Below are 22779 nucleotides of genomic sequence, written 5' to 3' on the forward strand. Positions count from 1 at the left end.
TGGGTTATTTCTTTTAAGGAGAACTAATATTAGAGATGTATTTAATAATCGAGGTTTTAAATATATTTTTTGATCCATTAGCAAACTGGAAAATGTAGGCTTAATGTCATCTGATAACAGAAAAACATGAGTGAACATTAGGGCTCTGAGAAGGAAGGCCATAGTTTGTTCCTACTTCTGTAAAATTACTTTTTCTGAAGGGGCACAATGGCAGTGTGACCTTTTATTAACTATTACTCCCAAAATGTAAAAAGGAGACAGAATGAGCTGAGAAAGGAAAATGTTGCAGTAACACTCTCTGCCATGCACGGAGCAGAGAGAGGGCTGGAGAGAGACACCTTTGCTTTTACAATGTTTCTCCATGCCACCCTAGAGAGAAATAAAACACATGGGGAAAAGGATAAAAACTCTTCATGGAAATACACTTTCTCCTGACCTTTGAGTAAACAAAATATTTTAGCAATAATAAATTACAGATCATTTTTGTATCACAACTGTGGTGATTGGGTATTCATGTCATTGTATGACATGTGCCTCCCTCGTCCTAGTTATAATGTCGGTACATTACCCTTCTGATGTGAAAAAATATACAAGATTATCTACACCTAAGTATTGCTATTTATTAATATAAGAGATGTACTTTGCTTCTCCCCAAAGCCCTCAGGACAGCACAAAATGCTCAGCATAAATATTGAGTTACAGATATTACACATTTACTTAGTCTGCAAATAGTTTTAAGATAGACAAATAGTACAGTGTGGAGCATCTTCTAAACTCTAGAAATACCCTCAAATAAGGAAAGGAATAAAGGAGTAAGATTCTAATTCAGCTATAATAGACTGTTTCTTCAAGCATGGGGTAATGCACTGTTTTGTAGAAACTACAATTTTCAGCTCTCACAGTGATGCTTTGGAATGTGAATGCCTGCTGCCATGCAATATCAACATTAGGGTAAGTAGGGTGAACATACCATGTGCCTTGTGGATCACTGACAACCCTCCTTTCTGCAAGCTATGGATGGAGTGATAGCAACAAATCTGCAAGACAGGAGGTAAAGAATGGAAATGATTTTCATAGGACTTTCATCTTCAGTTTAGATTTACCCAGTTTTACTGTGTTAGTCTGAGGAAAGAATATTGAAAAATTATTTTCCAATAGTGCACATACTAGTACTTGGTGGGGGAAATTTTCTCTACCCCATTTGACCTGGTTTCAATCAGTCCTTTTCTCTTTTCTGAAGACTTCAGAACTCTGGAATTATTAACTAATATATGATAGGAGGTCTTCTTTGTACCAACATTGTAAAACATTGTTTAGTAATTCTTTTATTGAAAATTTATTCTAAAGAATAAAGAAATACACCCAAACATATGCACAAAACTCTTCATAGCCATCTATAGAAGGAAAAAAATGGAAAACTTACTGTGTTTGTTGGATCAGTCAATCAGAGAATATTTCTATAGTAGAATTTTGGTCATCCTTCAAAATGATAATATAGATTTGCATTTGTTCATATGGAAATAATTTTTGTGATATGAAGCAAATTGTAAATACATAAAAAATAAAATTTTATAAAAAAACAAAAACAATGTCCCTTTCTAGTTTTTAAGCAAGTATTTTTTTTCTTTTATTATTCATATGTGCATACAAGGCTTGGGTCATTTCTCCCCCTGCCCCCACCCCCTCCCTTACCACCCATTCCGCCCCCTCCCTCTCCCCCCCACCCCCTCAATACCCAGCAGAAACTATTTTGCCCTTATCTCTAATTTTGTTGTAGAGAGAGTATAAGCAATCATAGGAAGGAACAAGGGTTTTTGCTGGTTGAGATAAGGATAGCTATACAGGGCAGTGACTCACACTGATTTCCTGTGAGTGTGTGGTACCTTCTAGGTTAATTCTTTTTGATCTAACCTTTTCTCTAGTTCCTGGTCCCCTTTTCCTATTGGCCTCGGTTGCTTTTAAGGTATCTGCTTTAGCTTCTCTGCGTTGAGGGCAACAAATGCTAGCTAGTTTTTTAGGTGTCTTACCTATCCTCACCCCTCCCTTGTGTGCTCTTGCTTTTATCATGTGCTCAAAGTCCACTCCCCTTGTTGTGTTTGCCCTTGATCTAATGTCCACATATGAGGGAGAACATACGATTTTTGGTCTTTTGGGCCAGGCTAACCTCACTCAGAATGATGTTCTCCAATTCCATCCATTTCCCAGCGAATGATAACATTTCGTTCTTCTTCATGGCTGCATAAAATTCTATTGTGTATAGATACCACATTTTCTTAATCCATTCATCAGTGGTTGGGCATCTTGGCTGTTTCCATGACTTGGCTATTGTGAATAGTGCCACAATAAACATGGGTGTGCAGGTGCCTCTGGAGTAACCTGTGTCACAGTCTTTTGGGTATATCCCCAAGAGTGGTATTGCTGGATCAAATGGTAGATCAATGTCTAGCTTTTTAAGTAGCCTCCAAATTTTTTTCCAGAGTGGTTGTACTAGTTTACATTCCCACCAATAGTGTAAGAGGGTTCCTTTTTCCTTGCATCCTCACCAACACCTGTTGTTGGTGGTGTTGCTGATGATGGCTATTCTAACAGGGGTGAGGTAGAATCTTAGTGTGGTTTTAATTTGCATTTCCTTTATTGCTAGAGATGGTGAGCATTTTTTCATGTGTTTTTTGGCCATTAGAATTTCTTCTTTTGAGAAAGCTCTGTTTAGTTCACTTGCCCATTTCTTTATTGGTTCATTAGTTTTGGGAGAATTTAGTTTTTTAAGTTCCCTATATATTCCGGTTATCAGTCCTTTGTCTGATGTATAGTTGGCAAATATTTTCTCCCACTCTGTGGGTGTTCTCTTCAGTTTAGAGACCATTTCTTTTGATGAACAGAAGCTTTTTAGCTTTATGAGGTCCCATTTATCTATGCTCTCTCTTAGTTGCTGTGCTGCTGGGGTTCCATTGAGAAAGTTCTTACCTATACCTACTAACTCCAGAGTATTTCCTACTCTTTCCTGTATCAACTTTAGAGTTTGGGGTCTGATATTAAGGTCCTTGATCCATTTTGAGTTAATCTTGGTATAGGGTGATATACATGGATCTAGTTTCAGTTTTTTGCAGACTGCTAACCAGTTTTCCCAGCAGTTTTTGTTGAAGAGGCTGCTATTTCTCCATCGTATATTTTTAGCTCCTTTGTCAAAGACAAGTTGGTTATAGTTGTGTGGCTTCATATCTCAGTCCTCCATTCTGTTCCACTGGTCTTCATGTCTGTTTTTGTGCCAGTACCATGCTGTTTTTATTGTTATTGCTTTGTAATATAGTTTGAAGTTAGGTATTGTGATACCACCTGCATTGTTCTTTTGACTGAGTATTGCCTTGGCTATTCGTGGCCTCTTGTGTTTCCATATAAATTTCACAGTAGATTTTTCAATCTCTTTAATGAATGTCATTGGAATTTTGATGGGAATTGCATTAAACATGTAGATTACTTTTGGGAGTATCGACATTTTTATTATGTTGATTCTACCAATCCATGAGCATGGGAGATCTCTCCACTTTCTATAGTCTTCCTCAATCTCTTTCCTCAGAAGTGTATTTTGTAACCTCCTTTCATTATACTAAGATGAAATCCACAGATAGCTTTCTATACACACATAATTTCTAAAAGATCAATATAATACCTCACGGTGCACAGGAGAAATAGAGACACAAATGTAAATATACAGTCATAGACTATGTAATGACCTTTTGCTCAGTGATGGTATGCATATATGGTGGCAATCACATGAGATCCTAATGGAACTGAAAATTTTCTGTTGCCTAGTGGTGTCGTGTGTTGCTGGCATAAAAAAACCCTACTGTGCTACCAGTCTTACAAAAGTATAGCACATTCAATTATGTATAGTGCATAATACTTGATAATAATAGTAAACAACTATGTTACTGAAAGAGTAAAGAAAGAAGTAAAATATTCAAACAATTTCTAAACAAATGCAATTATCTTAAAATATAGAGCATTTGAATGACAACTTAAAGCTATTATTCTTAGCACTTGAGAGATGAATGTTAAATCATATAATTATTTAAATTACAACTATATCATTATATAAATTATGACTACATAATTATATAAAATATATAATTTATAATTACTAAATTAATTTAAATTATAAATTTAAATCAATATATAAATTATATAATACCATAATATATATTTTGTATTCAAAGACACACTGTATAATGACAGTATTAATAATAGCAAAACAGTGTGTTGAGTACTCACCGCCTAGGTAGTTTTCCTATAAACACATCAACTCCACTAAGAAATACAATTGTGATCTTCACTATACAGGGAGATGTAATGAGCTCAACATCACCAGCTAGTGAAGAAGAGAACAATCCAGACTGTAACACTCTTAAGTATTAGAAACCAATACTTCAAACAAGGAGTAATGATTATATCTGAGATGTGCACTCCATTCTACATCCTCAGAACTGATTGGTTACATCCTCTGCTGGGGTTAGAGGAAGAGAGGAATCCAGAAGTATGGATGTTCTTGATGAGCCATATGTAAGAGATGAGTATCTCCTACATCTTCATGGCTTTCTCTCTCATTTCTTGGATAAAATTCCTTGGATAATTTCCTTTCTTATTACTGTACAGTGATAGTGTTATACAGCAAAAGGAATACTTTTCTATTGAAAAGGGCCAATTCCACATTTTTCCCTCCTGCAACTGGCGCTGGGGACATGCTACATTTTGGTGATCTTTGCTCCAGGAATTAGAAAACTTTTTGTTACTTGTTCTTTATTTTTCCTTCAGACACAGATTTCATTTTCCTTTGTAGCCTCTTGAACCCAATTAAAACTAATGGTTTCAATGCTTTTAATACCAAAAATTTGAGAGTAAAACAAATAAACAGTAAAACAGAGTTTGCATTTTGTCTAGACACTGGGCTAAAGGGACAAAGAGGGACTGTGTATCTCAGTTAGTCTGGTAATGTTAATCCAGAAATTCCACAGGAGTTGTATCAAGGCCCAGTCAGAAATTAAGAGAGTTGTTTTTGTATCTGTTTTTGTTTCTTATCTACTTTTTGTACACATCTATCAAGTATCATTTTTGTTCATGGCTAAAGCCATGGCAGAATGTGGGTCCAGGATTCATGGGATAGCTTGGGATCTTGACTCTTTGCCTCTCTTTTTTACCAGGTAGTCACCATAAGTGGCAATCGTGGACTATTCTCTTAACATAGCTCAATGTGTGATGTCATTTTGACATTTTTCTGCCCACTTTTTAAGGTAACTTAGCAGAATACCACATTATTCATTTCACTGCTCAAAATCTTTAAGACTCAAATGTGGAGTCTACATTCAACCACTATGAATCTAAAATCATAGAAGTTAACATATATTAAGAGGCTAGGAAAAAAGCTGAGAAGAGAATACAGAAAGAAGAATTGTCAGGACATTAAAATAGCAGAGTGTCCTTTTAGTTACAGGGGAAATAGATTTAAAGGTACAAGAGAGTAGGAATCATTAATATTTTTAATGGTGAGAAATTAAATTCCATGATTAAAAAATCTGGAATAAAGGAAGAAATAAGGGTGAAATTATCAGAGTTTGAATTGAACTTGTTATTTTTATTTCAAAAAAGTTAATTACCAAATTCATATTACTCAACATAAAAAATTACATGTTTGCTTTTTTGAAAACAGTTTTATTAGTGTATGATAATTATATGGAGGGATTTCATTGTGACATATCCACACGAACCTATATTGTACACCAGTTTGGTTCATCCTCTCCATTAGTTTCCCTCTTCTTCCACTCCTCTTCTTAAAAAGATTTCAACAGGTTTCAATGTTCCATATTCACACATGCATAGAAAGTACCTCTAGTAAATGATGGAACTGGAGAACATCATTCTGAGCCAGGTCAGCCAGGCTCAGAAGACCAAAAATCATGTGTTCTCCCTCATATGCGGACTTTAAATCTCTAGGGCAAATGCAGCAATGTGGTTGGACTTGGATCACATGACAAGGGGAGAGCACATACAGGAGATATAGGAATAGGTAGAAAACCCAAAACATGAAAGTGTTTGATGTCCCCATTCCAGAGGTGCTAATACAGAAACCTTAAAATAACAGGTTATCATGAGAAGGGGATCAGTAACCAGTGTAAAGATCAGTTAGCGAAGAATCAACATGGGTCATAACACGTGTACACGAAAGCAATGCTAGGAATATTTTTGTATAGCTGTCCTTAACTAGCAAAAACGCTTTGTCGTCCTTATTATTCTTGTGTCTTTTCTTCAACAAAATTAGTGATAAGGGCAGAATAGGACCTGTCTGGAACTGATGGGGGGAGGGAGGAAGAGAATGAGAGAGGGGGGCAGGGGGGAGAAATGACCCAAACAATGTATGCACATGTGAATAAATGAATAATTAAAAAAAAAGAAGCAAGTACCTCCATCATACTCACCCTCCATTACCCTCCCCTCCTGTACTTACCCTCCTCTTAACGTGAACTGTTATAAAATATAAAGGGAATTGTTTTCCTATATTCGTTGCCAGTTTGTTCATTTTGGGTATATAGAAAAGCTACTATAAATTTATATATTTATTCAGTGTTCTGTTACCTTGCTGTAGGTGTTTATGATGTCTAAGAGTTTTTTGGCAGGTTTTTTAGGGTCTTTTGTGTATAAGATCACATCATCTGCAAATAGAGATAATTTGACTTTTCTTTTCTACTTGAAATCTTATTTGATTTTTTTCTTGTCTATTTCTCTGTCTAGGAATTCCAAAACTATGTTGAATAAGAGTGGAGAGGGTGAATGCCCTTATCTCATTCCTGACTTCAGAAGAAACAGTTTCAGTTTTTCCTCATATAGCATAACATTGGTTATAGGTTTGTCATGTATAGCCCTTATTATGTTGCAATACATTCCTTCTATTCCTAGTTTTATCAAATATTTTATCATGAAAGGATGTTGAATTTTGTTGAAAGCTTTTTCTGCATCTATTGAAGTGATTATGTGATTTTTGTCCTTGCTTTTGTTTATGTTGTGCTGTATTAAATTTATTGATTTTCACATATTGAACCATCCCTGAATTTCTGGAGTGAAACTGACTTGATCATGGTATATGATCCTTTTGATATGTTGTCGAATTTGGTTTATCAGTATTTTATTGAGAATTTTTTCATTTGTGTTTATTAAAGACACTGACCTAGAATTCTTTTTCTGTTGTATCCTTGTCTGGTTTTAAGATGAGTGTAATACTGGTTTCATAGCTTGAGTGTGGTCATGTTCCTTCCCTTTCTATTTCATGGACTAGTTTGAGGAATGTTGATATTAGTTCTTCTTAAAAGGTCTGGTATAGAATCCACAGTAAATCCATCAAGTCCTCTGCTTTTCTTGTTTCGGAGAGTCTTTATTTCTACTTCAATTTTATTGCTTTTAAGAAAGATCTGGCACAGATAAAACAATCATTAAGAATTGAAGCATCTGGTAGATAATTTTATCATTTGAGGAGTAATTTGGAAGATATTGATAAATACTGATAAAGGATCTTTTGGAAAGAAAATCTTATTTAGTTCAGTAGTACAGTGCATATTTAACATGAGGGAAGCTCCAGATTCAATCTGTAGCAACCTACTCTCAAGTAAAGAAAGAAAATATTTTTCAAAAAGTAAGGAACATGGAAAAAGTATGATGGGAGTAATTATGAACAAATTGGCTCAAACTCTGAACAGTCAAAAATTTAATATGAAATTCTTTATGTCCAGGCATTATGTAAGTGTGAAGAATATCTGCAAATTTTTAAAATATAGACTCTAACTCTTATTTTAATAGCTTATTATTTTGAGAGTTGATATTTAATTCCATGATATCTTATCTAGAAGAATCTGACAAATCATTTAAAAAGAATAAATATACAAGATTTCAACTCTTCACACTTTTGGTAAAGGGGGTAATGATATCATAATATATTAGAAATGCAAGACATTTTTCAACATTCCACACAATGCTAAGCATATGGAATTAACCAGTCAACTTCTTCCAGTCTACTTACACATCTCAGCAAGATTCCACAACTTCATATAGAAATTGTGACCTCAACTCCTACAGTATAGATGAAAAGATCTGAAAAAAATGCTGTCCCAGTTGTTATCATGGAAAGATAGGCAAATAATTGGATTATCTACTTGAAGAGCAAATAAGTAGTGACCATGTAAAATAGCATGTGAAAAGCTACAGGTTTTTACTACCTAACTCTAGGGAAGGAAAAGTACTGCTCAAATTTGTAAGGCCTTTTCATTATTGTTTTTTCAACCTGAATTAGAAATACTTCCAAAACATTGTTGCAGCGATGAACATGACATGGTTTTATCACAAATCTAATCAATTTTAAGGAAGAAATACTTCAATTAAAATATTTTCTATCAATATTAAATATTAATATGTTAAATATTGATGTAAATATTATTAAATATTAATACCACTTAGTCTAAAATAGAAGCATATTATAGAGTATAATACAAGTATATATAAATTTCAATGATAAAAGCATCATTCTTCTTTGCCATTGCACCGTCTTTCTTGGAACAATTTGAGAACTGCCAAGTGAAAGAAGAAAAAAAAAGAGAGGCTATTGTTTATCTAAACATTCAATTAAGAGTGATATTAGCATCTTGTACAAGAAAAGCATGTCACTTAAAAGGTTGCTCGAATGAACGGATTACTAAGTTTAGTTATGTAACACAGAACTTTTATAGGCAGACATGTATTAACATAGGTTTTGGAACTCATTTTGGAAATGATCCTTTAGTATTTGAATAATCAGATACCAAAAAAGATATACAATCATAGACACTTATCTAGAAGAATGGTGAAAATTACAATATTTAACATTGAAATTTACAATCAAAGCTGAAGAAGCAACTGTTGGTGAAACACCGTGTAAGCTAACCATTTGATAACCCAGTACAAGTTTGGATAGTAGAACCAATAATTTAAATCCATGAAGAAGGTACAAGAACAAATTTTGCCTTTCAGTTTCTGCCCTTAATAAGTGGGGTTTTTAACATTTCTATTTTACCTTTCTCATAAGATATGCAGACAATACACCAAATGGGAAATTATTTCAATATTCTTTAAAAAACAGCATACAATTAGAAAGATAACAAGCACCACGTCTGTTTTATACATGGGGAAGTTCTAGACAGGAAACCCAAAGTTAAAATTAGAGCCACCTTTCTTCATTATGTTAAGAAAGTATTTCTTAGGTATACACCAAGTTTTTATCACATTGGTTAGCATAAATTATATTTTGTATTTATGACCTAAATAACAAATTCAGAAATAAGAAATTAAGCTATCTTTTCCTTTGTATTTACCAGATGAGAACATTCTGGAAACAGTTTGTATTAGAGACTTCTGACTAAACAATAGAGACCTCTGAGAAAATAATTTTGTCTCCTAGGAGAGATAAAAATTTATTCAGAGCTTACTGGTGAAGTGTTCCCAAAAGACGTACTCATGATTTTCTCAGAACACTGACATGCACATGTATATTTTTAATACAATAGAGTGGTAGAGCCTTGATTAGAGAAACCAAATGATTGAGAAAAGGCCTACTTTGATTCTAATAGTTGGCATCTATCTGTGAAATTTCTAGAATTTTCATCCAGAATGTTTCTAAAATTAAGTGTCCCTTCCCTCACATAACAAAAAGCTACCATCACCACAATCACAAATGTTTTCCATAATGTTTTTAGGTCACCCTCTCAAAGGTCAAGGATGATCAGGGTTTTAAGGAACTTATTCAGAGCCAAACTCAGGGACTAAAAAATGTGAAAAGAAAATAATTTTGATGAAACAAAAGTGGGTAGGACACAAAAATTAATGATAAGCATCATTGTTTATGTTGTCAAATAAATGACAAGATCCATGATCCAGAAAGAATGCTCTATACAAAGTTAATCAAAGAACAAAGGTGAACTCCTGAATAGTAAAAAAAAAAATTGTTTTTAAATTGAAGAGTGTCTTAGTATGTTCATGTAGTCATAACAAAAATACCATGAACTGGGTAGCATATAGACAAGAGAAAATTATTTCTTCCAGTTTGGAAACTTGGAAGGTTATGATCAAAGTACCAGCAGAATTGGTGTCTAAAGAGGACCCTCTTCCTCACAGATAGTGCCTTCTCGGTGTCACATGACAGAGAAGTCTAGCAAGCTCTCAGTGGTGCTTCAAATTCCAAGGGGGAGGCAGATTTTTAACCTAGAGATCTATACCTGGTTAACACAATTTAAAAATGTGTTTTAAAATCCCAAGGTGCCTATGCTGCAAGAAAGCCCAGGCAATCACATCAGGCCACCAGTCACAGTCTCAGCTGAAACCAATGCAGTGGTGCCTAAGAAAAGAATCTCCAAATGATCCCAGTATAGCTGTGTGCAGTATAGGGAGAGGTATTAAATGTCTTTCTCAGACATGCAACAGAGTTTCAAGGCAAGTGACCGGCTTTAGCAAGGACATGGAGGGCCATGAAAGGAAGGTCTCTAGGGAGAAAATAATAAAGTCATAGTGAGTTTGAACACTTTGAATAACTTTTATTAGGTAGGTATTTGACAGATCCATTGGATTTGTTTCTTTGGATACAAATGTTGACAACAGTGTGTGAAACTAAACAAATTATATGAACAGGGTGATTGTTGCTCTCAGAATTAATAAAAAATATTAGAAATAGGTAGAAAATATGAAGAAGAGCAAATGGTCGACTATCAAAACGTAAAGGTTAAGTTGAAAATTGATTTAAGCTGGGGTAATGTGATAGAGTATTTACCACAAGTACAAGACCCTGAGTTCAAGTCCCAGTACTGCCCAACATAAATTCATTTAATAAGTAATGAATGATAATATTACATAGACACATGGACATCAGATCAAAAAGAATTAAATTATTTGTATAAGAGAGAAAGAAGAAGAGTACAAAAGATATGGGGAATGGAATTGTATTGGTAATAAAGTTTTCTAATATTCCTTTAGTTTTCCTGAATGACAATATCATCCCAAAGGTATACAGTATGAATAGAAATCCTCATCAAGCAATATGAGTAAGCGAATTTGGTGTGGTAAACAGAGAGCTGGTTTTCCCGTCAAGTAACTGGAATCTGTATCCTGTCTCTTCTGCTTCAAGAATTAGGCAAATTACTTAGACTTTCTTAGCTTCAGCTTCTACATAGGAAAACTGAGGGTAATGATATGCTTTTTGTAATGTTGCTGTCAGAAGTAAAGATGACAATTGTAAAATAACTAGAATATAGAGACTTTGAATACATGTGGTCACTTTCCTCCATGTTTGCAATTATCTAAATAAAAATGTAAATATCTTCTACTCTTTAAAATGCTCACCAAAATTAATTTAAATATGCAATGCAAATACATGAGATCCAGAGAACAAAATCCGAGACTTATGCAATCCAATAATGTGGTTAGATTGATCCAGGAAAGGTATATAATACATGAGAGTAGAATTTGACTTTCACTGAATAGAACACGTTGCATGGAATGGCAAGGAATTTTAAAATGTTAGCACTTGCTCTCAAAATATCCACTGACTGAGTTGCCAAGTTACTTCACTTTCTCATGACTGAGGTGTTTTCTTCACGTAAATGAAAGAGGAGCAGTGATACTGGTTACCTCCTTGGCGCTGTAAGCATGAAGTTAACAGTGTAAAGTGTGTGACTTCTTGGAAGTGCTGCAACACGAACAAAAGTGTTTTTTAATTTAACTGGACAGGGCTGTTCATCCTGGTTATGTAGACCCAACCTACTTCTTCCTTGCCAGAGATCTTTCACCTTCTCATTTGTAACCATTTATGCTATCTTGGATTAAACAAATGCTAGGAAAAAATGGGTTTTTATTCTCAGTCAAAATACATTTCTTTTATTATTGATTGGAATACAACTTATTATAGTTTATCCCTCTCTAAGACACTGTACCTAGAGAGGTAATGTGAGAAAATATAACTTGTAGGTCCATCCACGGCATCCCTGGATTTAATGTGCCAGCAGTTTGCAAACTTTAAAGAGCATAGGACTCAGCTGAAGAGTTTATCATTCAGATTCTGGGATGTTCCCTGGAAGTGTATGTATCTGACAAGTACCCTGGGATGTCCATTTAGCTGAATCTCACACCACACTTAGAGCAGCAAGGATTAAAATGCAATATCCTTCCCAGCATTTGTTGTTGTTTGTTTTCTTGATGATTTGCCTATTTCATAGGGGAGAGATGGAATCTCAGTGTTGTTTTGATTTACATTTCCTTTATGAATAAGTATGTTGAACATGTCTTCATGTATTTATTAGCCATTTATATTTCTTCTTCTGAGAACTGTATGCTCAATTCTTTTGTCCATTTATTAATTGTATTATAAGTTCTTTTTGCTGTTTAGTTTTTTAAGCTCTTTGTGTATTCTGGATATTAATTCTGTTGAATAGCTGGTGAAGATTTTGTCCCATTCTGTGGGTTTTCTCTTGATTCTAGTAATTGTTTCTTTTGATACGCTATATGTGCATGTTGGAAGACAGTATAATGAAGCCCACTAAATATTGTTTTAAAAGGGGGGAGTTTGAGGGGGTGGGAATATAATGGAGGGGGTGAACTTGTTCAAAATACCTTATACACATGCATGTAATTCTCTAAATGAAATCCCCTCATATTATCAATGTATACTAATTCAGAATTTAATAAAGCTATTTTAAAAAGGCAATACCACCAGGATAATGTGGTTTAGGTCATGAGTAAATATTATCTGTTATACTAAGGCACTTTTCAATATCAGTGCTGAGAATTAACAGGGTCTCCTGATCTGAAGGAAGCTTGTCCTATGCCTTCTGGATTAAAACCACAGGTGGAGAGGGAGCTGAGACTGAAAACACATCATTTGCTCCGGTTATTCAATGCCTTGCTCAGTTCAATCAGGCTTTAGTCACCCTCCATTAACCTCATTAGTCCTGTTAGGCTAGTGCTCAGTGTTGATCCGTATCTTGCCCAAGACAATTGTTGCTGATTAACTATAATTACTAGTAATGGGACCAGCTTTCTTTTAGACACTAATGCCCTCAGCTCATCCATGCATTGTTCTGTCATGAAAGGTCCAATCTGCTAGTCATTGACTTGTTTATTCTTTGAGCCAACAATAAGTTACTTCATGTGTGGTCTTTTAAATACTGTCCACTCTAAGTACTCAGTATACCTTTTACCTCTTTCTCTCTCTCTTTGTCAACTTGGAAACAGTTTTGTGGGAAATAAAACTTTTGTGGAAGCAACAAAATAATAAAAATACATAATGAAAGGCACATTAAAATTATTTAAGATTTTGAAATATTAGCATTTTTAATAACTACAAATTTTATACATGAAAGTAAATACACACACTCTGCTAACACCACCAATTAATAAATCCTTAAATTAAATATCACTTGTTTTATTAACATGTCAACCCATATGTATGATTCCTCACATTTTGTTTTTGGTAGTACTGGGATTTGAACTCAGGTCTTCTCACTTGCTAGGCAAGCACTCTACTACTTGAATCAGTACACCAGACCACTTTTTAATTTTTTTTTTTGGTTTGCTTATAAAATAAATGTGATGCATAAATCCCTTGATGTGCATTCTAGTCAATTATTTTTTCAGTTCTACACAGATAATCCTGTGTAGAAATGCTCTAGATTTAATCATTTTCTTGCTTTACCTTTTACTGAGACACTAAGCATGGATTTTGCCATTTGCAATATAAACCTGGGTGTGTAAAAATATTTTTGACAATAATTATGTTTGAGAAAATAGCTTGCAACTCTTTTATGAAAATATAATATCCAGACAATTGTAAAATATAATAAAAACAGACAAGTCTTGGAAGGCATCCAAGAAGATGTAGTTATAATATATAAAAAGGTCCTTAATCTTTTGGTGTTTCCACATGAGATAATTTTCAAGGCAAGTAAATCGCAGATGTGATTTTAAATGGCCTAATGTAAAAGAACCACCAGAGACTGGTGTTTAAGAGGGCTCTACCACTTAAACCATCTTCTGATGACTTGCTAGTTTCTTCCATGAAATAAGGAGATTTATAACAGTCTTAAATCTGTATACCTCAAACAATTGCCGTTAAATAAAAATAAATAGTATACATTACAACATTTGGAAAAGTGTGACACTGTGCTATGTGAGTTTCTTAATTAAAGATATGTTCTCTTTCAGGAAATTATAGTTTGATTAAAACTTAAAATGCTTTGGGTTTGCAGATATTCAAAAACTCTCTTTTCTTCCAGGGATAGTTTTTTTTTCCTAGGATGTCATTTAATACCTGAACCAGAGAACCCAGTCTAACCTCACTTTCCAACACACATAATCATCTGGTTCCAAATGAATTAATTAAATACAAATTGCCTGAAAATAAGTTGTCTGAAATGACAAACTGAGTGAAATGAAATAATTTTTATAGTCAAAAGTGTTCAAAAGTGCAATATACATAACATTTTTGTGTTAAGGGACAGTCTTCTATTTTTTAATCTATTTCTTTAACACTTTTGGTCAATGAGTTTTATTAGTATTGGTTTATCCCATTATTTTATACACTTAATTTTTTCAGAGAACTTTCAGCTTTATATCAATATTGAATAGGGCTACACAGATTTCCCATATAGCAGATCATACTGAGCTTCGTTTCCCAATTTGCTTACAAAAATTGACAGAGATTCTTTGTGCTCTCTTCTGATACCAATTCTGGTGTTATTTAATTGATACTGAAATGATTTTGAACTTGAAATAGTTATAAATTATGAGAATGTTTAAAGTTTAAAATGTTCATATAACTGCTTTTTCTTTTTTAGCATTTTCATTAGCATATTTTAGTTGTATGAGGCGGAGGGTTCATTGTCACATTTCCACCTATGTTTATTATGTATCTTGGTTAGAGTCATCCCTTCCATCATTCTCCCTAACCCCCCTCTCCTCTACTTAAAGTAATATCAACTAGTTTCATTGTTCTATTTTCATACAAATATGTAAAATACATCAACCTTATTCCCCTTCCTCTCTGTTTATCCTCTGCCTCCCACTAATACCCACACGCAATACCCCCAACAGGACCTGTTTTTCATTCCAGTCTTTTTTTTTTCTTTTTGCAGTCCTGAGACTTGAACTCAGGGCCTACACCTTGAGCCACTCCACCAGCCCTTTTTGTGATGGGTTTTTTTCAAGATAGGGTCTCATGAGCTATTTGCCTGGGCTGGCTTTGAACCACAATTCTCCTGATCTCTACCTCTTGAGTAGCTAAGATTACAGGTGTGAGCCACCGGCGTCTGGCTCAGTCTTTCATTTTTCAATTGTATATTCCTTGTTCAAAGTGTTTCCACCCTGACATTTCACCCATGAATATATTATACTTTAATCAGATTAACCCCCCTATGACTCTCCTTTACCCTTCCCCCCACCTCCCTATTAATCAATAGTTTTCATTGTGTTCCATTGTTCAATCTTCCTATACAGGTGAGGTGGACTTTGTTATTATTTGTTCTCTTTCGTTATCTTTTCCTCTCCTTCCTTTCTCTAGTTCTCTCAAACAGTCCCACTATTACAGACATGTTCTATATACATATATATAAACATATATATGTGTATATATGTATATGTGATAATGTTTGTATTTGTATATATGTTTGTCTATTGGATTATCTTCCACATATGAGAGAAAACATGCAGTCATTGTCTTCCTGAATGTGGCTTACTTTGCTTAACATGATGATTTCCAGTTCCAGCCACTTACCTGCAAATGACATCATTTCATTTTTCTTTGTGGCTGAATAATACTCCATTTTGTGTGTGTGTGTGAGTATGTGTGTGTATTACATTTTCTTAATTCATTGATCAGTTGTAGGGCATTGGGCTATTTCTATAACTTGACTATTGTGAACAGTGCTTTAATAAATATTGGTGTACAAGTGTCTATATTTCATCCTGACTTACATTCCTTGGGATATATGTCCAGGAGTGGTGTTGCTGGATCATCTGGTAGATCTATTTTTAATTTTTCGAACAGCCTCCATATAACTTTCCATAGTGGTTGTAGTAGTTCACATTCTCACCAAAAGTTTATGAGGGTTCCTTTTTCCCCACATCCTCACCGTGATATTTGTTATTGTTTGTTCTTGATGATAGCTATTCTAACTAGAGTGAGGTGAAATCTTAATGTCATTTTGATTTGCATTTCTTTTATGGCCAAGAATGTTGAACATTTTTCATGTGTTTATTGGCCATTTGTACTTCTTCCTTTGAAAAATTATTTATTTAGTTTATGTGCCCATTTATTCACTGGGTTTCTGATTCTTTGGGAGTTTAGTTTTTTTAGTTCTCTATAAATTCTGGTTATTAATCTCCAGTCACATGGATAGCTAGCAAAGTTTTTCTCTCATTCTTTGGGCTATCTCTTCAGTCTAGTGACAGTTTCCTTTGCTATGTAGAAGCTTTTTAGTTTGAGGCAATCCCATTTGTCAATCTTATCTTTTATTTGCTGAGCTATTACAGTTCTATTTAGAAAGTTACTGCCTATTCCTATATGTATTCTAAAGAACAGGGTTTTCCCTATTCTTTCTTGTAGTAGTTTCAGAGTTTTAGGTCTTACATTGAGATATTTAAACCCCTTTGAATTGATACTAGTATGGGATGAGGGGCAGGGATCTAATTTCAGTCTCCTATATGTGGTAACCTGTTTTCCCAGCACCATTTGTTTGAGAGGCTATCTTTTCACCAACGTAAGTTTTGGGCTCCTTTGTCAAAAATTAAATGGTTATAGCTTTGAGGATTTATATCTGGGTCTTTTATTCTGTTCCATTATTCTTCCTGGCTGTTTTTATGCCAGAACCATGCTGTTTTTATTGCTATGGCTTTGTAGTATAGTTTGAAGTCAAGTATTGAGATGCCTCTAGTGTTTCTCTTTTTGCTCAAGATTGCTTTGGATATTCAAAGTCTTTTGTGTCTCCACATGAACTTTAGGACTGATTTTTCTGTGTCTGTGAAAAAAATCATTGGAATTTTAGTAGGGATTGCATTGAACACATAGGTTGCTTTTGGTTGTATAGCCATTTTTCACAATGATTCTGAAGATCCACAAGCTTGGAAGATATTTCCATCGTCTGATGACTTCCTCACTTTCTTCAGTGATTTATAGCTTTCATTGTACAGGTCTTTCACTTCCTTCTTTAAATTTATTCCTAGATATTTTATTTTGGAGGGCTCTTGTTAATGGGATTATTTTTCCTCATTTCTTTCTGTCTGTTCATAATTGGTGTATAGAGAAGCTGCTGATTCTTGTATATTGATTGTGTATCCTGCTACTTTGCTGAAAGTGTTTATTATGTCTATGAATTGTTTTTGGTGGCCTATTTAGTGTCTTTTAAGTATAAGATCATGTCATCTGCAGATAGTGATAGTTTTACTTCTTCTTTCTCTATTTGAATCTGTTTTATTTCTTGCTCCTTTCTTACTGCTCTGGATAGGAATTCCAAAACAACATTAAGTAAGTGTGAGGACAATGAGCATCCTTGTCATGCTCCTGACTTTGGAGAAAAAGGTTTTGGGTTTTCCCCATTTAGTATGATGGTGGCTGAAGGTTTGTCATATATGACCTTTATTATGTTGAGGTATGTTCCTTCTATTCCTAGTTTCTTGAGAGTTGTTATCATGAAAGAATGTTGGATTTTATCTAAGGCCTTTCTGCATCTACTGAGATGATCATATGATTTTTGTCTTTGACTCTGTTTATATGCTGTATTACATTTGTGGATTTGCATATGTTAATGAACCTTGCATCTCTAGGATGAAACCAATTTAATCATGATATATGATCTTTTTTTGTGCTGTTGAATTTGGTTTGTTAGTATTTTATTGAGAAATTTTGCATCTATGTTCATTAAAGAGATTGGCCTATAATTCTCTTTTTTTTGTTGTGTCCTTGTTCAATTTTAGAATAAGTGTAATACTGGTTTCATAGAATGAGTGTGGGAGTGTTTCTTTCCTTTTATTTCATTGAACAGTTTGAGAAGTATTGGTATTAGTTCTTCTTTAAAGTTTTGTTAGAATTCAGCAGTAAATCCATTGGGTCCTGGTTTTTCTTTGTTGAGAGACTATTACTGCTTCAATCTCATTGCTTGTTATAGATCTATTTAGATGACTTATATCTTCTTGGTTCAGTTTTGTTTGTTCAAATACATCTAGAAATTTATCCATTGCTTCTAGAGTTTCCAGTTTATTTGAATATAGGTTTTTAAAGTATTCCCTAATAATCCTCTCGATTTCATTGGCATTTGTGTAATATTCCCTTTTTCATTTCTAATTTTATTAATTTGGGCCATTTCCTTTCTCCTTCTGGTCAACTTGGTTAAAGATTTATCTGTCTTATATTTTTGAAGAAATAACTTTTTGTTTCATTGATTCTTTTTATATTTTTTGTCTCAATTTCATTGATTTTGGACATGATTTTTATTATTTCTTCCTATTTGCTAGTTTTGGGTTTATCTTGTTCTTGTTTTTCTAAAAGCTTGAGGTACCTCATTAGATTTGTGATCTCTCTCTTTTTTAAATATAGGTACTCAAAGCTACATACTTTCTTCTCAGTATTGACTTTGCTATATCCCAAAGGTAGGTTGTGTTTTCATTTCCATCACATTCCAGGAACGTTTTTATTTACTTTCTTATTTCTTTGATAACCCACTGTTCATTCAACAATGAGTTGTTCAGTCCCCATATATTTGAAATTTTTCTGTAGTTTCTTTTGCTGTTGAGTTCTAATTTTATTCCATTGCTGTCCGATGGAATACAGGCAGTTTCTTTTTTTCTTACATTTCTAAGACTTGCTTGCACCCTAAAATATGATCTATTTTGGAAAAAGTTCCATGGCCTGTTGAGAAGTACAGCAGCTAGATGAAATATTCTGTAGATATCTGTTAAGTCCATTTGATATAAAGTGTCAATTGATTCTGAAGTTTCTTTATCTCTTGTTTGGATGACCTATCTATTGGTGAGAGTGGAGTACTGAAATCTGTCAATATTATTGGTGGAGTCTATCTGTGCTTTTAAATCCAGTAGTGACTTTAAATGTAGCTGAGTTTACTGATATTTGGCACATATATGTTAAGAATTGTTATTTCCTTTTGATGGGTTTTTCTCTTTATTAATATGTAATGACCTGCATTGTCTCTTCTAGCTAATTTTGGTATGAAATTTGCTTTATCACATATGTCTATAGCTACTCCTCCCTGATTTCAGGGTCCATTTCTACCCTTTCACTCTTAACCAATGTTTGTCTTTATCAGTGAGATGCATTTCTTGTAAGCAGCAAATGGGTGGATCTTGCTTTTTAATACAATTTGCAATTCTATGTCTTGATTGGGGAATTGAGACCATTGACATTCAGCATTATATTAAAAGGTATAAAATATTTCCAGTAATGTTGTTGTTTTACTGATGTTTACTTTTCCCCTATTTCTTACTTACTGATCTACCTGGTTAGTGAGTTTATTCTTTTTTGCATTTTCCTGAGTGTGCCTATCTTCTTCTTTTGTGTGTAGGATCACTTTAAGTATTTTCTGTAGTGCTAGTTTGGTGGTCACAAATTCCTTTAGTTTTTGCTTATTGTGGAAAGTTTTATTTCTCCTTCAATTATGAAGGATAGTTTTGCTGAAAAGACTAGTCTATGTTGACAGTTGTTTTCTTTCCAGGCTTGAAATATATATTCCATGACCTCCTTTAATTTAGAGTTTGTGTTGAGAAATCTGTTATTCTGATAAGTTTCCTTTTATATGTGACCTGTTATTTCTCTTTTTCAGCTTTCAAAATTCTTTCTTTGTCCTATATATTTAGTGTTTTAATTATAGTATGTATGGGGGTGATTTTTTTTTTTCTTTTCTGTTTGAATGGTGTTCTGGAAGCCTCTGTACCTAAATGTCCCTCCCTTTCTCAAGATCAGGGAAGTACTCTGCTATTATGTTATTGAATAAGTTATCTATGCCTTTAGTTGTATCTTTTCTTGTTCATCTCTACCCATGATTTGTAAGTTTGGTCTTTTGATAATGTTCCAGTGATCTTACATGTTTAATTTATATTTTCTTAGTAATTTTTTATTACCTTTGACCAATTGTTCTAATTCCTTTACTTTATCTTCCAACGCTGACACTTTATATTCAACCTGCTCCTTTCTATTAGCTGGATTTTCTATTGACTTTTTACTTGGGATATTGAGCTTTTCATTTCCAAGGTATCAATTTGATTTTTTCAGGATGTTTATATTTTTATTAAATTCCTCTATCGTATCCTGCATTATCTTCTTTATTTCACACATCTGTTTGTTTCAATTCTCTCTGAGTTCAGTTAGTTGTTCATTTACATTCTCTTTGAATTCATTCATTTGCTTATGCATCTTCTCTTTGAATTCTTTAATCACTGTTTGTTTTTAATTCATTGGTTGATATTTCTTGCTCTTCATAATTGTTGGATGCTTTCTTTGTGAAGTTGCTGGGCTTTGTAGGAGACCTAGTGCCTTGTTGCTTCATAAACTTCATTTTCTTCCAGAATGTTCTAATTGGGTCAAATAAGAATTATTTATTTATCATATGTTAGTTGTATAAAGGGGTTTCATTGTGATACTTCCACATATGCATACAATGTACCTGAATCATATTCACTCTCTCTATCCCTCCCTTTCAACCTCCTACAATGTAATGCAATTCCATTTTTCAATTCTTGTTTATTTTCTGAGCAATTGGGTTCTATTCAGAAGAACATAACCTATGTCTATTGGAATCAATTTTTGTACAAGATGAGAGACAGGGATCTAGTTTCAGCATTCTATGTGTGAATATCCAGTTTCCCCAACACCATTTGGTGAAGAGACTATCTTCTTTCCAATTAGGTTTTTAATGCCTTTGTCAGATATCAAATGGATATATCTCCATCTTCTGTTTTATTCCACTGATTCACCTGTCTGTTTTGTCACAATACCATGTCTTTGCTATTGACTCTGTAATGTAATTGTGAGAGCTCTAGCATTGTTCCTTTTGCTTGAGATTGCTTTTCCTATTAGGCTCTTTTGTGTTTCTAAATGATTTTTATATTTCTGGGAAGAATATCCTTGGCTTTTGATGGGAATTGCATGGAATCTGTATATTGCTTTCAGTAGTATAGCCATTTTCACAATATTAATTCTATGGACAATATTAATTCTGTGAGCATGAAGGTCTTTCCATGTTGCAGTTTTTTATTCAATGCTTTTCTTCAGTGTTTTTGCCTTGATATTATGCTTGTAGATGCAGTGTACTTAAGTCATTGTAAACTCCTAGACTGTACTTCCTGGTCTTTTCCTCCATCCTTGTTTCCTTATCTCTTGTTCCTACACAGATGTGGTGTACTTCATTATAATTTATTATTTTTCTTTCCTTCTTTTCCTCTTCTATTGACCTTCTCTAACAGTCCCACTTTTGGATATATGTTCTGTATATATTTCTATGTTTACATAATATTTGTATTTGTATTGGGCCTATATTCCACATATGAGATAACTCAATATAAAACTACCATATGATATACCAAAACCACTTCTAGGAATATACCCAAAGGAATGTAAGTCAAGTTACAGTAAAGACACCTGCACACCCATGTTTATTGCAGCATTATTCACAAAACATAAGATATAGAACTAGCCAAGATGCCCCAAAACTGATGAATGGATTAAGAAAATATGTTATTTATACACAATGGGATTTTATTCAACCATAAAGAAGAATGAAATTTGTTGTTTGCAAGTACATAGATGGAACTGGAGAATATCAACTTACCATGTATTTTTTTGTTAGACAATTTTAATATAGATTGGATATTAAATGATATTAAAAAATTGTTATTTTAGGTGTGATAATGTCATTGTGATTAAATTCAGAATATCTTTTATTTATTTATTTATTCATTTATTTGTATGTGCACACATTGTTTGGGCCATTTCTCCCCCTGGCCCCCTGCCCCCACCCTTTCCCCTCAATTCCCCTTGCTTTCCAATTTTGTTGAAGAGAAGACATAAGCAATAATAAGAAAGACATAGCATTTGTGCTAGTTTGAGATAAGGATAGCTATACAGAGAGATTCCTAGCATTGCTTCCATGCACATGTGTATTACAACCCAAACTGATTCGTAGTACCAGACCTCTTCACTATCTCCAGGTCACCTTCCCATACTGACCTCTGTTATTTTAAGGATACTTTATTAGCTCCTCTACAGTGGGCATATCAAACACTTTCAAGTTTTGGGTTTCCTACCTTTCCCTATTCTTCTTGTATGTGTTCTCCCCTTAGCGTGTGACCCATGTCCAATAATATTACTGCATTTGTTTTAGGTCTAAAGTCTGCATGTGAGGGAGAACATATGATTTTTGGCTTTCTGAGCCTGGCTAACTTCGCTTAAGATGATGTTCTCCAGTTCCATCCATTTACTTGCGAATGACATGTTTTCTTTACATGTGGAATATAGGCCAAATAAAAATATGGACTATTGGTTTTTAAAGTTGATTTTGTATCCTGTTAGTTTGCTGTGTTTATCAGATCTAAGAATTTTCATGGTGAAGCCTTTAGGGCTCTTTATAAGTACAGAATCATATCATCTGCAAATAATTTAAGTTTTCATTTCCTATTTGTATCCCTTTTATTTCTTTCTCTTACCTTATTTCTCTGGCTAAGAAT

The 22779-nt window shown here is 33.9% G+C and overlaps 1 non-coding gene across 1 annotated transcript; it reads left to right on the forward strand.

The window, feature by feature from the left end:
• The first annotated feature begins 476 nt into the window (after positions 1 to 476).
• LOC141411291 (small nucleolar RNA U13) lies at positions 477 to 578 on the forward strand. The gene has a single exon (XR_012436081.1). It is a non-coding gene; the product is annotated as a small nucleolar RNA U13 (small nucleolar RNA).
• Positions 579 to 22779: the final 22201 nt, after the last annotated feature.

This window comes from Castor canadensis, chromosome 9 (genome assembly GCF_047511655.1).
Source record: "Castor canadensis chromosome 9, mCasCan1.hap1v2, whole genome shotgun sequence".
Taxonomy (NCBI): domain Eukaryota; kingdom Metazoa; phylum Chordata; class Mammalia; order Rodentia; family Castoridae; genus Castor; species Castor canadensis.